At 37.1% G+C, this 12427-nt stretch overlaps 1 pseudogene; it reads left to right on the forward strand.

Moving 5' to 3' along the window:
* Nucleotides 1–7346: 7346 nt before the first annotated feature.
* Nucleotides 7347–8517, forward strand: LOC114022779 (annotated as a pseudogene).
* The last annotated feature ends 3910 nt before the right edge of the window (nt 8518–12427 follow it).

Genomic DNA, 12427 nt, shown 5'->3' on the forward strand with positions numbered 1-12427 from the left:
ACTTCCTGTGCCACGTATGCTCCCTTTGTCTGGACACTAGCTGGACATCCCCTTTTTGATATTTGATCCTCGACGAGTCACTATGGGCGGGCTGAGGAGGAGGGACGAAGAAGGTACTAAAAGGAGCTGCAGGGAGGGGGGGGCGGAGTCGGCTTTTGTTCCTGCCCGCGCGTGTGCCTTCCTGCCTGGCCTTGCTGTGATGATTATTGAATAAAGTTCAGGTTTTTGCACCCCCCGATCGGCTTGCTTCCGGTTTGCCCGGGTGGCCTCCGATGTACGTGAGTATGACTCTGGTTGGCTGATTTGGTTGAAAGAGTGTGCGCGGTTTGGACCGGCACACCAGAAGGCTGTTGACAAGCCACTGTCCAGGAGGCTGCCTTGAGTCCAGGGAAGGATAAGAAAAGAGCTCCTTCTCAGTACATGGAAATTCTGCAAGTGCTCAGTCCCTTCTAAATTCGCCACTTGCCCTGAGGAAAAACTCTAATTGTCCCACCTGAGTTAGGAACTCCCCAAGGGTCTGGGAGCAGGAACTCTCACCCCACAGAGAATGTAAACTACCTGTAATGTAAACAGCAAAAGAAGCTTCAAGTATCCCATGGGAAAACTTGTACTTGATAAGAGGTCATCCCTGGCTTTTCACCGTTATTCTCTTTCTGCATAATACCTGGCCTGGCCCAATAGTGGTGTGGGGATCCAACACTCTGTTCTGTTGCCACCACAGGGCTGTTCTCATGAGTAAATTCCCTTACACAACACAATTAGCTCCAGTAAGCCTACTCGATGTATATAATCCATGCTGATGTGGCTGGCTTCTTTCTTTGGAATCAAATACCTTCCCATTACAGTGTATCATAATCACTGACATCCCTTGGATGGTGTGTGTCCTAACAAGTTTGTTTCCTCTAAAATAGAGACAGGAGAGCCTCAGGGAAACCTTCTCAGCATCAAGTTTAATAGGCCCAGCCTGACACCAAAATGAGAGAGAGGTTAAGGGACTTACCCAGGGTCACTCAACTTGTAAGTATCAGAGTCAGTCTCTGAACTCAGATCTTCCTGACTGAAGATAGAGCTACAGTTTAGATTATGATGCAGTCAGACCCCATTTCAGGGCCCTTGGGACCTATGAGGCTTTAGCTCCCACTTTCCCTGACCCCAACACATGTATACATACACACATACACACATGCTTTTCTGTCATCTCTCTCTCTCTCTCTCTCTCTCTCTCTCTCTCTCTCTCTCTCTCTCTCTCTCTCTATTTATCTCTCTCATTAGAAAAACCATTAACCTGGAAAATAGATACAGGAGAGATAATTTCAGAATTATTGGACTTACTACCTCAAAGCCATGATCAAAAAGAATCTCGACAGCATCTTTTAAGAAAGCATCAAGGAAAATGCCCTGATATCCTACAACCAGGGGATGAAATAGACAGTGAGAGAATCCACTGATCACCTCCAGAAAGATCCCAAAATGAAAACTCCCAGAAATATTAGAACCAAAGTGCAGAACTCTCAGATCAAGAAGAAAATACTGCATGCAGCCCAAAAGAAAAAATTCAAATACTGAGGAGCCACGGTCAGGATTACACAAGATTTGGCAGTGTCTACCTTAAAAGATCAGAGGGCTTGGAAAATGATATTCCAGAAGATAAAGGAGCTTAGATTACACCCAAGAGTCAACTACCCAGTAAAACCGAACATAATCTCTAAGGGGGAGAAATGGACATTCAGTGAAGTAGGGCACATTTAAACCTTCCTGTTCAAAAGACCAGAGTTTAATAGGAAATTCGATTTGAAAATATAAAACTCAAAATGAAACTTCTTATTGCATTTGGATTTCTAGATGAAGTAATTCTGCCAAGTCTTATGTTTGCCTTTCCAAAGAGAATCCATGAACTATTAGAGGCAGCTGGTGACACAGTGAATAAAGTACAGAGCCTGAAGGCAGGAAAAATTAAGTTCAAATTTGACTCCATGTATTTACTTGCTGTGCAACCCTAGGCAAGTCATGTAATTTCTTTCTGCTTCAATTTCTGAATGTGTAAAATATGGATGATAATAGCAACTACCCCCCAGGGATATTGTGAGGATCAAATGGCATTTTTTAAATCATTTAGCAAAGTGTCTGGCAGATAGTACACACTATATTTATACTTATTCCCTTCTGCATCCTTCCATTTAACTGCAACTTCCCTTTGTCTTCTGATTTTGTGTGTCATGAAAATATCAGTATCAACAAGTTTACTTCTTCAAATAGTTTAACAATCATGGATTAATAATTGGCACTCAAAACATTGCTGGAACATTAAAAACTCATTTTACAAATAAGAAATTTGAGGCTTAGAGGTGTTAAGTGATGTGACCATGTTAATAGAGGTAATAAGTATTAGTGGTCAAATTGGAACTTGTTTTCTTGACCCCAAATTCAGTACACTATGCATGCACTACACTATGGAATTTCTCCACCTGCCAATAATGATTGACTCTGTACCCAGAGAAGCAGCATGGTTTAGCAGGATTAAAGGAGAAGCTAAATTAAGAGTTCAAAAGCAATTCCTTATTTGTGGAATCAGTATAATACTCAGTATTATGCAAACAATAGGTAAATCAAAGAAAAGACCTTAGAAGTCATCTAGTCCAATTCCTCTACTTTATTGAGAAGGAAACTGAGATCTGAAAAATGTAAATGATTAACCCAAGGTCACACTGCTAAGAGGTCATAGATAAGGTTTTTAATTCAGGTCATCTAACCCCAAATGTAGTGTCCTTGCCACAAGAACACAGGATCTCCCAGGTATAAATGTTCCTTTTGATTAAATAATAATAAAAATAACAACAATAAAATAATTCTAAAAGTGGTCTATTTTCAAGGCCTTACTCACAGGGATATCATGCAATCAACAAGATAGAGGAGTAGTTGGTTTCAATATGATTTACCTTAACACCAAAATCTCAAAACAATAAAAAAACAGCAAATCAACAATAAATAAAACTGCATAAAGAAAAAGAAGACAGAAAAAATAGCTGTACTCACCACAGAAATTTCTGAAATAACAGTGAGTTGAAGTCCAGGGAAAATCAAACATTAATTGACCAATTAATCAACAATTGTTAAGCATTTACCATATGATAGATACCATGCCTGGTTGTTGTTGTTGCTGTTGTTGCTGTTGTTTGTCCTTCGTTTTTGAAAAAGACCAATGACATCACGATGTCACAACTAGTGGATGAATTGGATTTATGTGAGGCAGAGTTGAACATTTCAAGGAAAATTTGCCCTTCTTGACTTGCAGTGCTTATGAAGAGCATCAGCTCTTCACATGAGATCCTCACAATGACAATTGCAGCTTCTACACTGCTATCTGTTACAAGGTTTGATGAAACTGAAGAGTTCTGTGAAAACGTCAGAGGATCCTTCAAACCAAGCCAACACATACTGTGATTTTGGGTTACTTCAGTGTGAAAACGGACATGGGGAAAATGATATTTTAGAAAATATAGCTTGGAACTGCAAAATAAAAGGAACTAAAAGATTTAGACTGCTCAGAAATTTTTGAATACTTTTTATATTTCTCAGAAGAGATCTGGAAGAAGCTATCACAAAAGAAAGACCAGAAATCAAGAGAAAAAATTGATTGTAGTTTAAAGAACAACTAGCTACTGTTGTGGAAATCATTTCAGAATACACTATGTATATGCAGTCTGATCATTGACTTTACAGAGCAAAAGGCAAAATCAACATCAAATTTAAAGAAAAAAAGAGATGAGATGACACCATACGCAAAGATAACCACTTCAACAATATTTATTCAAATGTACAGTTGAAGTTGAAAATTGAGAAATGGAAAAAAATAAACTATCTTTGATTTTAAAAAAATAAAATAAAATACAGGACTCAAGAAAGTCATAAAAAGGTAAACAGGAAAGCAAAAACATAAATTATTCAATATAAGTAAAGTGTTTCCATCCCTACAGGGGAAGATGATACATGGAACTCTGAAGAACTGTTAGATCTATTAGGGTAGTTAGAAGGAGTATATATACATAGACAGAGGCTGTGGGAATAAATTGACTTTGATGGGACGATATTAAAAAATTAAGGAGTGAGAAGGAGGTTGCATTGGGAGAAGAGGGAAAGGAGGAAGTATGGAGTAAATTATATCACATTAAAAGGTGCAAAAGACCTAATACAATGGAGGGAAAGAAAGGAGGGAAGGGAGCATTGCTTTAACCTATCTCAACAGATTTGGTACAAAGAGGAAAATAATATACACATTCAGTTGGGTATAGAGATCGATCTTACCCAAAAGGAAGTAGGAAGAGAGGGGGCCAAGAAAAGGTGGGGGGGGGGGGACAGAAGGGAGGGCAGATTGAGGGAGGGGATAGTCAGAATCAAAATACTAGTAAGGAAAGACAGGGTGAAAGGAGAAAGAAAGAAACATATAAATGGGGAAAAATAGGATGGAGGGAAATACACAGTTGGTAATCATAATGAATGGGATGAACTCACCCATAGAAAGGAAAGAGAAAGCAAAGTGGATTAAAAACCAGAATCCTACAATATGTTGTTTACAAGAAACACATTTGAAACAGAGATACACAGAGAGTAAAGGTAAAAGGCCAGAACAGAATATATTATTTTTTGGCTAAAGTAAAAAAAAAAGCAGGGCTAGCAATCATGATCTCAGACAAAGCAAAAGTAAAAATAGATCTAATGAAAAGAGACAAAGGAGAAAAATACATCTTGCTAAAAGGAACCATAGACAATGAAGTAACATCAATACTAAACATATATGTACCAAATAGCATAGCATCCATATTTCGAAAGGAGAAGTTACATGGGTTATAGGAGAAAATTGACAGTAAAACTATACTAGTGGGAGACCTGAACTTTCTCCTCTCAGAACTAGATAAATCTAACCATAAAATAAAGAAGACAAAACTTAAGGAAGTGATTAGAATTTAAGAACAGTTAGATATGATAGACCTCTGGAGAAAACTGAATGGGCATAGAGAGAAATATACCATTCTCTTAGTGGTATATGGCACCTACACAAAAATATACCATGCATTAGGGCATAAAAACCTCACAATCACATGCAGAAAACAGAAATATTAAGTGCATCATTTTTAGAACATGATGCAATCAAAATGACATATAAGAAAGGGCAATGGAAAGAGAGGTTAAAATTAGTTGGAAATGAAATAATCTCATCCTAAAGAATGAGTATGTCAAAGAATATGTCATAGAAACTATCAATAATTTCCTCAAAGAAAATGACAACGATGAGACAATGGACCAAAATTTGTGAAATGCAGCCAAAGCAGTACTTAGGGGAAATTTTATATCTCTAAATGCTTACTTCAATAAAATAGAGAAAGAACAGATCAATCAACTGGGAATGCAACTAAAAAAGCTAGAAAAAGAATACATTTTAAATCCTTAACTAAACAACAAATTGGAAATCCTGAAAATCAAAGGAGATTTTAAAAAATCATTGAACTAATAAATCAAACTAAGGGCTGGTTTTATCGGGGGTGGGGGACAATAAAAAGTAAAACATTGCTTCATTTGGTTTAAAAGAGGAAAGACAAAAACCAAATGACCAGTATCAAAAGGAAAAGGGTGAATTCACCACCAATCAAGAAAAATTAAAGCAATAATTAGGAGCTATTATGCCCAACTGTCGGTCAATAAATCTGATGATCTAAATGAAATGGATGAATATTTACAAAAATATAAATTTTCCAGAATAACGGAGGAAGAAATAGAATGTGTAACCCCACATTAGAAAAAGAAATTGAATAAGCCATCAATGGACTCCCTAAGAAAAAAATCCCCAGGCTGAGATGGACTCACAAGTGAATTCTATCCAACATGTAAAGAACAATTAATTCCAATAACACATAACCTACTGGAGAAAACAGGCAAAGGAGGAGTCCTGACAAATTCCTTTTATGATTCAAATATAGTATTGATACCTACACCAGGAAGAGCCAAGACAGAGAAAGAAAACTAAAGATCAATTTCTCAAATGAATATTGATGCAAATATTTTGAATAAAATACTAACAAGGAGATTACAGCAATATTTCCCTAGGATCATACAATATGACCAGGTGGGATTTATACCTGGAATGCAGGGCTGGTTCTATATTAGGAAAACTATCAGCATAAGTGACCATATAAATAATAAACCCAACAGAAATCATATGATTATCTTAAGAGATGCAGAAAAAGTTTTTGACCAAATATAGCACGCATTCCTAGGAAAAACACTAGAGACCATAGGAATAAATGGAGCTACCTTTAAAATGATAAGTAGTATCTCTCTAAAACCATCAGCAAGCATTGTCTGTAACGAGGATAACCTGGAAGCTTTCCCAATAAGATCAGGGGTGAAACAAGGATTCCCATTAACACTACTATTATTCAATATTACGCTGGAAATTTTAGCTCTAGCAAAAAGAGAAAAGAAATTAAAGGAATTAGAATAGGCAATGTGGAAACAAATCAATCACTCTTTATAGCTGTTAGGATGGTATACTTAGAGAATCCTAGAGAATCAACTAAAAAACTAGTTGAAATTAACAAGTTTAGCAGAGTTGCAGGATATAAACTAAACCAACATAAATCATTAGCATTTCTATATATTACCAACAAAGCCCAACAGCAAGAGATGGAAAGAGAAATTACATTTAAAGTAACTGTAGACCATTTAAAATAGTTGGGAGTTCTCCTGCCAAGATAAACCCAGGAACTATATCAACACAATTACAAAACACTTTTCACACAAATAAAGTCAGATCTAAACAATTGGAGAATTATTGGTTGCTCATGGGTAGGCTGAGGCAACATAATAAAGATGACAATTCTACCTCAATTAATTGACTTACTCAGGCCATACCAATCAAACTACCAAACATTATTTCATAGACTAGAAAAATCATAATAAAATTCATCTGGAAGAACAAAAGGTCAAGAATATCAAGGGAATTAATGAAAACTAATGTGAAGGAAGGTGGCCTAGCTATATCAGATCTCAGACTATGTTCAAAGCAGTAATCATCAAAAATATCTGGGCCTGGCTAAGAAATAGAGTAGTGTATCAATGGAATGGATTAGGCACACAAGACACTGTAGAAAATGACCATAATAATCTAATAATCTAGTATTTGGTAAACCAAAAGAACCCTGCTTTTTGGACAAGAACTATTTACCAAAACTTCTGGAAAAAATGAAAACTAGTATGGCAAAATAGGTATAGGCAATAGGAACTTAGGGACGGGACATGTGGTAGCCTGGTTTCCCTAGCTGGTTACAGTCTAGCAGAGCCTGGCAGGAACAATGGAACCAGAGGAGAACAATTTGTTGAACCTTCCTGATTAGGAGGTGGTTAGAAGATGAAACTTTTCGACCTTTTCCACTGCCAGCCTCTCTAGGAAGGGAAGAGGCCGGAGAAAATGAGCCCACCACAGACACGAGGAGAGATCCGATGGGAGATATGCCTGCAGTTACAAAGAAAAATGTGAAAAAGAATTTGCCTAAGTTAGACGCTCAGAAGCTGAAGATTTGAAGACATTAATCAGACACATGGGGCACTGGGCACATAGGCTATTCCCTAACCTTCAATTGGAGGATTGTATTGGTAGAGTAGAACATTTGGGAAATAAGAAGGAAATTCAGACCTGCTTAAAATGGATTCGACTTGATCTTCCTATTGTACATGAGGATTTTATTTGTAATGATGGCAAAAAAACAGAAGGTAATGGACTAGATACAACTACCACAGACTTCGATTGTTAGGGTAAATGTCTCACGGTCTCATGAGAGCTCTGTTGAGGGAACTTTCCCATGGGAGTTCTAGCTTCTATCAGTAGAAGCTGAGGGTCACAACATAGTCGTGTGGCAAAAATAAGGAAGTCTCCGAGGACCTCTCCTTTGCTGACATGCAGCAACCACAGTTGGTTTGGCTCTCCTCTCAATGGGAGATGAGTCCTGACACGAGCTCCAGCAGACCTGATGATTGGTTATCACAGGGGGGATCACGCTTTGAACATGCATCACTAGGGCCATAAAAGACAGCTAACTGCACTCAATAAACAGAGCTTCTGCCACCTTGCTGTCTCCCGCCTCATCCATGCGTCTCGGGGTTACAGAGCATTGAGCTGGTCTCATGCTCATCACTGCAGCGGCCACGTCATTCGATTCCTTGTTTGCAAATCTGGTTGATAGAGAAATATTTGCTCCTCAAAGTTTGATGGAGGAACATCAGTGAAGAACTGAGAAGAACTAAACAATTAGCCTTGAAAAGGAGACAAGCAAAAACGCTAAATAATAGTCCTAAGAAAATGATTTGTCAGTTATCATGCCCAGGACACAGGCACCTGAAAAGGACAGTGGAAATGAAGCTCAAGATGAGAACTTAAATGAATTGAGTGAAGAAAATCCAGAAATCTCAGAGAGTGCTGGCAGTACTGCAAATATAGATGATGACTTACACAACTCAGTACATTAAGTTTTTTACGCAACAATGACTAGTCAACAAATCTTTTTATTTAAGAGTACTTAAGTGCCAACGATGGGTTGCCTCATTCAGAAATATGGATTAGACTCAGTTAAGACTAAAAAAATAGTCTTAATAGACATTTGTCCTCCAATTTAACAAGTAGAGAATTGTTGTATATATTTTTTGAAACTGGGTGAAAACATTTAAATGGCTAACTTCATTGGCTATCTGAAGATCTGGCCCACTTATTTCTATCGGTCCCACTTATTTATTTATTTATAGTAGCCTAAGTTGTCATAGCTTCCATAGCTTCTTCTGTTTGTCTTTTTATATAAACAGATCTTTTGACAATTCTGTAACTTCTGCTGCTAGTATACAGTACAGGGGTCTTATGTTTTAATAAAAAGTGCTTACTCTTTTAAGATATAAAAATGATTGTACATTAATGTCTATTTTTTTAAAAAAAAAACTTGAATCAATAAAAGCTCTTTTACAGATGAGAGTGATATTTAAAACAATTAGGTATAGACCAAGACCTTACATTGTATTCCAAGGTGCTTTGCCTGAAGCAATATAAATTTTGATCCCCTAAACCTCACAAGATACCTTGAAGTTTGGGAGCTAAATATTTTGTTATCTTCCTTACTTATTTATTCTATCATTTAAAAAAAACTGGGAAAATTAACTATTCTGTCCCATCTCGTTTCATTCGTGATTTCTTGAAACAGAGCTCTGGAAAACCAGGCTTTGACCAAGCCCATTGGGATTCAAATGGACCTACTTTACTGTGCCTTGAACCCAAATCACTCTGGCTCTCACAGACTGGCCAACAATAAGCCCTGGCCCAAGCCTCACTTGGTCACTGTTTGGCTTCAGAGGGCTCAGAGTGAGTGTAAATAGCAATTGTTTCTCTTCTGGTCAGAAATCCTGAGGGTCCTGTCCTTCCAGATTGAATTTTTATTTTTTTTTTGAGTAGGCAAACTAGGGCATCTTTTGTCTCATTTTTTACCTAACCTTAAATCACTGAATGGGTGTTGCCTCAGAGAAACTGAGACCCAGGAAAGAACTTAGCTTAAAAAGTCAAAGGGCACCCACTGCATCTGGGGCCATGTCCAGTCATCCTAACCTATGTTTTGTCACTGGGCTCAGATGACTCAGGAGGAGAGAGTGAGGCTGATGACTTTGCACAGCCCTGCCTCACTTAAATTCAATTCACTTACAAGTCAAGACCTCTCCCTTCTGATACCATTGGTCCTCTTCCAGAACAAAAGGTGAATAGCACAACAAGGTAAGATAAAAATTGGTGGATGATTTAGACAGAAAGACTGATACCATGAGCAAATTAGGGGAGCAAGGAATAGTTTTTAGCTGTCAGATCTATGGAGAAGGGAAGACTTTGTTTCTGAACCAGAGATAGAGAACATTATGAGATATCAAGTGACCAACTGTAATTTTATTAAGTTAAAAAGGTTGTGCGCAAACAAAACCAATACAACCAAGATTAAAAGGAAAGCAGAAAGCTGGAAACAATTTTTACAGCAACTATCTTTGATAAAGTTCTCATTTCTCAAATACATAGAGAACTTCATTCAATTTATAAGGATACAAGTTATTCCCCAGTTGATAAATGGTTAAAGGATATGAATAGGGAGTTTTCAGATGAAGAAACCAAATCTATCTATAGTCATAGGAAAAAAAATGCTCTAAATCACTACTGATTACAGAAATACAAATTAAAACACCTGAGATGCCCACTCACTCCTATAAGGTTGGCTAATGTGACAAAAAAGGAAAATGATAAATGTTGGAGGGGATGTGGAAAAACTGACACATAAATGCATTGTTGGTGAAGTTGTGAACTGATCTAAACATTCTGGAGAGCAATTTCAAACTATGCCCAAAGGGCTATAAAACTGTGCATACCCTTTGATCCAGCAATACCACTCCTGAAGCTATATCCCAAAGAGATAAAAAAGGGGAGGAAAGGACCTATTTGCACAAAAATACTTGTAACATCTCTTTTTATGGTGGTAAAAACTGGAAATTGGGGGATGTACATCAATTGGGGAATGGCTGAACAAGTTTTGACATATGATTATAATAGAATGTTACTGTGGTATAAGAAATGATGAGCACTCAGATTTCAAAATAACCTGGAAAGACTTATATGAACTGATGCAAAATGAACTGAGCAGAACCAGGAGAACATTGAACACAGTAGCAGCAATACTAGATGATGATCAACTGTGAATGACTTAGCTATTCTCAGCAACACAATGATCCAAAACAATTCCAAAGGACTCATGATGAAAAATGCTATCTACCTCCAGAGAATGAACTGATGAAGTCTAAAAGCAGATCAAAGCATACTATTTTTTACTTTCTGTATTTTTTCATGGTTCTTTTTCCTTTGCATCTATGCATTCTTTCACCACATGACTAATATGGTAACAGGGCTGTATGACTGAACATGTATATAGCCCACACCAGATGGCTTACTCTCTCAGGGAAGGGAGGAGGTGAAGGAAGGACAGAAAAACTTTAGAACTCAATTTTTTTTACTGAATGTTAAAACTCATCTTTACATGTAACTGGGGGGAAATAAAATATTAATGAAAAACCCATATGTTGTCCTCGGATTTCCCTATCAACCTTGGTTCACAAAAGTTACATAAAACTTGAGAGTTAGAAAGGACCACAGCAGCCATCTTGTCCAATCTATACATGAAAGGAATTGCCACTATAAGAGAGACATGGTCATTCAGCTTTTCCTTGAATACCTCCAAGGAGAGGGAATGCACCACCTCTTCAAGGCAGCCCATTACACTTCTGGAGAATCCACATTTTTAGGAAGTTTTCCCTGATATCGGGCCTAAATTGGCCTCTTTATATCTTCCAACTATTGCTCATGGTTCTGACTCTAGAGCCAAGAAGAGGAAGTCTAATCCTTTATCCATATAACAGACTTTTGATTTTTGATACTTGATGTCCCAGGTTTCTCTGAAACACTTCATTTAGGCATTTCTTATGGTGAAATAATATTCCATTATATTATATAACACAATTTGTTTGGACATCTGCCAACTGAAGGGCTATCCATTAGTCTCCGCTTTATGACTACTTTAAGAAAAACGTGTCATAAATATCCTTGCACACACAAGTCTTTCCCATTTTTCTTTGACCTTTTTGGTTTATAGGCCTAGAAGTGGTATAGCTTGGCCAAAAGGTATAGTGTTTTTGGAACATACTTTAAAACTGATTTTCAGAATGGCTGGACCAACTCATAGCTGCACCAGCACTTTATCATAGGACCTGTTTTCCCACAGTCTCTCCAACAATTGTCATTTTACCACTCAGTTCATAAAGGGTAATTAGTTGTTCTCTTAATTATCTATGTTCTTTTCTTCATTATCAATTCCCTATTACTCATGGGGGGCATTACTCATCAACATCAAAGTTGGCTTCATTTGCATTTTCCTAATTATTAGTCATTTTGAGCAATGTTCCATATATTTGTGGACAGTTTAGATTTTGCCACGTGAAAACTACCTATTTATATTCTTTGCCCATTTATCAGTGGGGAAGTTCCTCTTGTGTTTGTAAATGAGAATTAGTTCTTTATATACCTTATGTATCAGAGAAACTTTCTTCAAAGATTTTTCCCCTTTACCAGCATTTTTGTAGTTTTAGCTAAATTAATTTTCTTTTTACAAAAAAATTTGAATTAATTTAAATGAATGTAATTTGAATGACCATTTTTACCTACTGGCATCCTCTCTATCTCTTCTTTGTTCCTGAACTCTTCCTCTATCTATAGATGAGGAAGGTAATTTCTCAATTCTGGAATTGGTTTATATTATCTCCCTTTATGTCTAAGTCATGTATTCATTTATTTGGAGCTTATCTTGGTTTATGGTGG

The sequence above is a fragment of the Vombatus ursinus genome, unplaced genomic scaffold, assembly GCF_900497805.2.
Source record: "Vombatus ursinus unplaced genomic scaffold, bare-nosed wombat genome assembly UNPS02004281.1, whole genome shotgun sequence".
Classification (NCBI taxonomy): domain Eukaryota; kingdom Metazoa; phylum Chordata; class Mammalia; order Diprotodontia; family Vombatidae; genus Vombatus; species Vombatus ursinus.